Below are 6,004 nucleotides of genomic sequence, written 5' to 3' on the forward strand. Positions count from 1 at the left end.
GGCTAAAGGAGTGCTCAGTCCCTTTTGACCCATGCTAGTAGGTCCACCACTCAAATATATGCCACTAGACCCCATAGGTGTATTCAGGAAACCCTCACACCAACCTGCACTGATCCAGTGTAATTCTTCTTCCTTGTTTCCAGTGTTGATAAGCCCTATAGTTAACCCATGGGCAGGCCTATGGACAAAAATACAGGTGGGATTGGAATTTTGAGTATTTGGTTAACAGACCTGCACTATAATCTCTAAACACTATAATCTCTAAACCTGCACTATAATCACTATAATCTCTAAATCTCTATAAGGCAGGTATTGGTGCGTGTTGGCATCAATACCTGCCTTTCCAAATCTAGGACTTTGGTTATGTAACTTCTGGCCTCTGAGTACTCCTCATGGCTTCTCTTCCCATTTCCTGTCCCAATATCTACCAATTACCTCATTGGCATAATCCTGGCTTACCCCACCCCATCACTTGTACACAAATGTGAGATCAGAGGTGTCTGGAAAGCTGGAAGACAATGGCTCCAAAATGTGATCTGGTCTAACCCACTTGGCAACAGCCTCTCCATAACCCCAATCAACAGGGGTGCTCACACTTAAACCTACCTTGGATCCAAATAAATAGTTTTTGTTCTCTTAATTAACTTCCAAGTGAACAGCTACATACAGATCTCTACAGGAACCTGGAAAGGAACAGACCTAAGGATAGAAAGGAAGGCAGAGGAAAGAAAATAGAAGAGACTAAGATGATCCAATCCCCATAACAAGGCTTATAACATATGCATTTGAATATTCAAGGCCATGTTAAATGTATCCCACCTGTCTGCTCTTCCCCAATGATTCCCCAGCCATCACCCCAAGACCTGCAGCCTGATTACACCTCCTGCCAACTTTGAAGCCAGTCATTTTCCCAACAGAAGTCATATTCCTTCCCTGAACAAAAATATGAGGTGCAGAAATAGGTAGTGGAAACATAGGCAAATGTACTTAGAAGGCAGGCAGGGAAGATAATGGAGACTGTTATTTTAATACCATCTGTGCATGTCCCTCCCCTTCCCCATGCATACCTAGATCCTACCTCATTCACCATTTATGTTAGCCTGCTCATACAGCAGGGGTTCTCAGGAGATGCTATCCTTCCCACCAAAGAAGAGTCCTCTAGCTAGGGAAGAGTCACACCCTACAAAAAGAAGGAAGAGCAATTAGCAAAAAATAACCCCAAGAGACTTTGTTAACAATGGTAGAAAAATAGCAGGTTAAGGGACAGATTACCAGAATTCGGATTCTAACACCTCCTTTTAGAGAGTCAGAGACTAAGTAAATGAAGTCTCCCAACTCTCATAGCTCCTCAGGATATCCACCATCACAAATGCCATGCATTCTTCCATGGGACTATTTCTGTACCAAAATGAGAGGGTCTGTGAGGAGTGGCTGGAGATAGAGTTTTGGTTTCCAGAACCAGAAACTGAAGCAGCTGATTGACTTCAGATGTTCTAAATTGACCCTTCAAAAAGATTTCTCCTCTACTCAGAACCCACATTCTCACACATCATTACATTACTTAAAGTGGATCAGCAAGTAGAAAAAACAGATCCTGAACAAGAAAAGTGGCTAAATATTACACTGGTATTTACATGGACCAGTGTTGTGAAATTCGACCAAGTCTACACCCTGTCCATTTGCTTGCACAAAATTCGATGTGGGGATCTAAATATGTAAGACAATAAAGCAGTGAAGTATTAAAAGGCGGTTAAACATTTCGTTTTAGTGTCTTCATAATCCACCCACTCACGGTTCCACTTCTGGAGAATCCACCAGACCTACGGCGCAGACAGGAGACTTTGACATCAACCTGGAGCCTGAGGTAAGGAACAGCACCCAGGACACGGTGTCCTACAGGCCCCTTTCCGGAATCAGGGCCCCGAGTAGGTAACGCGGCCCACCTCCCACGCGCTGGGCACAGAGCTGGGACGCCGGCCCCCGCTGGCCTCCCCAGGCGCCCCCCACAAGAGCTCCCGCTCCGCCATTTCTCCCACAGGAGCTTCCCCCACAGCCCCCTCCCGGGACAGATACCGTTGAGGCCGGGGCGCAGGCGCCTGCAAAGCTGGCTGGGAACCGGTCAGTGTGGTTCTCCTGCAAACGATGTGACGGTTCTCCCCGAGCCAAGCCCTCAGCCCTAGGCCCGGCCTGACCCACACCGGTCACCGCCTCCCCATCGCCAGGGGTCTCGGACACTGCGCACCTCTCTCCCGCACCCGGTTCCACCGGATCGTCTCCTCCTTGCCGGGCTGCCAGGGTCGGCAGGGCAGGTTACCAGCCGGTCCACCGTGGCGGACCACCTCCACACCCCGGACCCCACCTCACGCACCCCCACTTGCCTGCAGAGGCCCAGGGCCCAGGTCGTCGGCCTCCCCCTCCTCTCCTCAGCTCTCCTCTGGCAGCTCCTCACTTGGATGCCCACCGCTTTCCCCGCGTTCCGAATGGCAAAGAGGCGTCCCGCCCCCCACGCCTCTGCAGCAAAGTAGGCAGGGGCTGCGCAGGATGCGGCAAGAACCGCTCGCCGCAAGGGTGTCGGGAGAGGGGGGCGGAGGGATACGGCGCGAAAGGCTGAACGCCCCCTCCCCGGCCCACCGTAGTTCCGACCCAGAGGTGGGCGGGGCCACGACGAGCTCCAGCCGGGACGTGCGTGTTGGCACCAGGCTGCGTCAGGAGGCCCTCGCGGACCCTGACGTGGCGACCACCACCATATTTCTAGCGTTGCTATAATATTTGGGACTGGTGGGAGGCTGGGGGCCTGGGCGGGGGACAGGATGGGGAGGTCGGGAAGAGCCGCGCTGGCGGGAGCAGCGGATGGATACCAAGTCGCCGCTTGGTGTGTCTGCACTCCCAACCCAACCGCCTGCCCCTCCTCCGCCCCCCCGCCAAGGACTACTGGGTGTCTGCCCCTTGCCTCTCCCCAGTCCTCTCACCCTCCCTCCTGGACGCTAATGGGAAACAGGGTGTTAGCACTGTAGTCTGGGAAGGGAGAGATGATTTCAGGCTACACAGGCCCACGGCTCTAAGGTGGTCCTCTTGTGCGTTTGCCTGCTTCATGGAGCTACTCAGAGGAGAAGGTACACCTGCTCTTAAGTGAACTCCAGAGCAGGGGGCTCCCAACAAGGACTCACCACTGCTCCTTCTGTAAAAGAAGGTAGACCTAGACCTCTAACCCTAGGAAATCAACCACTGGTCTGCACCAGACTCATTTCTTTCTGCTACATTGCTTTTTCTCATTTCAAACAGTGGCTCACATTGGCATTGTGCTGTCCCCACAGTTGTCCCCAAAAGCGGACCTTTCCCCGTCAGGATCCACAGGATGTCATAGCAGTCCTCCCTCTTTGATGGCTCCAGGTAGGGATGGTCTTGGCGCCTCTCCACTGTTCTGTCAGAAGAGGGGACCACCATTCGCCCACTTCCTTAAGGCAGATCCCAGATCCAACTGCTCTCCTTAACTGCTCCTTTTCTCCCAGCCCTGCACCTGCCTAATGAATGCATGTGCTTTTTTCTTCTGAACGTATAAAATATTTTACTCTCCCTTCCAAGCAGTGGGGAGATTGAGTTGTTAGACTGCAAGTTCCCTTCATGAAAGGACCCTTTTAGTATTGTTCACCACTGTATTCTTAGCACATTGTAGACAGTAACATCAGTCAGGATTGAAGGAGGTGACACTGTATTCTCAGCACATTGTAGACAGTAACCAGTCAGGATTGAAGGAGGTGACACTGTATTCTCAGTACATTGTAGACAGTAACATCAGTCAAGATTGAAGGAGGTGACGGGTTACTGACTCGTGACAATTCTATGGCACCCTGTGTTTTATGCAGATCAGTGCTAATTAAAAGGAGTGTCTTTGTCATTGCTGCCTGTAACCCCAAGGGCTTAGCCCAGAGTATGCCACACACAGCTGCTCTCTGTATGGTTTTTCAATGTTGGAAGGGAGCAAAAGAGGAAGACAGAGAATGTGAACCAACTCCTGAAGCACACACTTATTAGAGATAGTACCAATACCTACATTTTAAAATATATAGAGCACAAAGAGGCAGAAAAATATGATTTGTATTCCCTTTGTGGATGCCTCAATCTGACACACCAAAATTTGTGACTTAGGAAATACTAGTCATACTAAGAGAAACAGGAGTTTCAATTGCATGTCACACTACTTTTTGATGAATCACTTTAGGATATGATTCTCAACATTTGTGTGTGGTGTTTTTTTTGTTTTTTTTTTTTTTTTTTTTTTTTTTTTTTTTTTTGGTTTTGTCCTTTAAGCTTAATAGCATTAAAACTTCAACACACTGTCAAATATGAAGGACACTGGCCTGCAGATTCTGATGTGAGAGTTTTCTTTCTCCAGTATAATGCTTTAAGTAAATATATGTGAGAATATTAAAATGCATAATTTCTTATAATAGCAATTAATTATAATTAATGTAAGTGAAACCACCTTTGTAAAAATTGTAACAATGAGACAATTATGATAGTGAAGGAGATCTGATCTGGCTAACACTTGTCTTGCCTTTGGCTTTCAAGCTGCCCTTAATTATTCCTGGGCTTATAAGCTAACTTTGGGAGACATTTACTTTACAGTTTAAATGATAATAGCCATTCCCCAAAACTTAACCAACTGCCTTAGTAAAGCTAACAAGAAACCACCAGGCTAGAAGGATGGAGCAGCCTGAGTACTGTTAAGGTGTAGACATGAAGGATTGACAGCCATTATTCTGGAGGTCACAAGATACACAATTTCCCCAATTACTCCTGCAGATAACATCACTATTGTAGAACCTAGGATTGGCCTTTTGAGGTATCTTTTCATATTTCTTGCATCTCTGGCTCTACCTTGACCCACCAACTGCTCCAGAGGCCCCATCCAGAAGTGATTCAGCACACAGAAGGACCATTTTCCACACCCCTATGATTGGACCCGCAACGAATCAGCACCAAGCACCCATTGCCTAGCTGCTCCCATTCCTTTCCCCAAACTACCTTTGAAAAACCCCAGCCCCCAAATTTTTCAGGAGATTAAGTTAAGACAGGACTCGATCTCCTAGTTGGCATGGCCAGCACCGCATCAATTAAACTCTTTCTTTACTGCAATGCCATGGTCTCTTTGATTTTGTTTGTGTAGCTGCCAGGAAGAACCCATAGGGTGGTTACATGAATAACCATCAATAGGGAAAGTATTAAACTATGATAAATTTATTTTATAAAGTACTATTCTACCCTACTATGATATCAAAAATAAGTAGCTTTCTATATACCAAAATGGAAATAACTCAAAATACAGAGTGAAAATGCAAGTTGTACAATAATACGTATGATTTGTGGAAAGTGTGCATTATAAGTATATATCTATTGTAATAGGAAAATAAATCTCAGGATCCCAAAAAAATCGCTAAGCTAAAGGGAAAAGTCAAGCTGGGAACTGCTTAAGGCAAATCTGCCTCCCATTCTATTCCTAAAATAGATAGTTATTAAGATAAAAAAGCTACATACCTCCCTCACCATTTATCTGCAAGGAAATTCCTTGTGGACAAAGGACAGACCGGAGCTCAAAGTCATCCCTTTGCTCACTTAGATAAATGCATCTCTGATTGCTTCCTTTAGAAAGGCTAATCAGAAACTCAAAAGAATGCAACCATTTGCCTCTTATCTATCTTTGACCTGGAATCCCCCTCTCCACTTGGAGTTGTCCCACCTTTCTGGACAGAACAAATGTTCATCTTACATGTATTAATTGATATCTCATCTCTCCCTAAAATGTACAAAACAAAGCGGTGACCTGACCACAATGGGCACATGTTGTCAAGACCTCCTGAGGCTGTGTCACAGGCATATCCTTAACTTTGACAAAATAAACTTCTTCAATTGACTGAAACCTGTCTCAGATATTTCAGGTTCATATTTTGGGAACCATAAAGGGATTCTGAGTGGAGGCGCCCCTGAGCTTGACAAATCTTCTATT

The 6,004-nt window shown here is 46.6% G+C and overlaps 1 protein-coding gene across 6 annotated transcripts in view; it reads right to left on the bottom strand.

The window, feature by feature from the left end:
* GPRASP3 (G protein-coupled receptor associated sorting protein family member 3) overlaps positions 1-2,781 on the bottom strand; it is a 110,808-nt gene extending 108,027 nt beyond the window's left edge. For all 6 annotated transcript variants that reach the window (XM_074392039.1, XM_074392036.1, XM_074392037.1 and 3 more), the window contains exons 1-4: positions 2,379-2,781; positions 1,079-1,180; positions 607-699; positions 105-178 (exon numbers count right to left, since the gene is read on the bottom strand). The gene's annotated coding sequence lies outside the window, so the exon portion shown is untranslated. The remainder of the gene's footprint in view (positions 1-104; positions 179-606; positions 700-1,078; positions 1,181-2,378) is intronic.
* Positions 2,782-6,004: the final 3,223 nt, after the last annotated feature.

The sequence above is a fragment of the Saimiri boliviensis genome, chromosome X (assembly GCF_048565385.1).
Source record: "Saimiri boliviensis isolate mSaiBol1 chromosome X, mSaiBol1.pri, whole genome shotgun sequence".
Taxonomy (NCBI): domain Eukaryota; kingdom Metazoa; phylum Chordata; class Mammalia; order Primates; family Cebidae; genus Saimiri; species Saimiri boliviensis.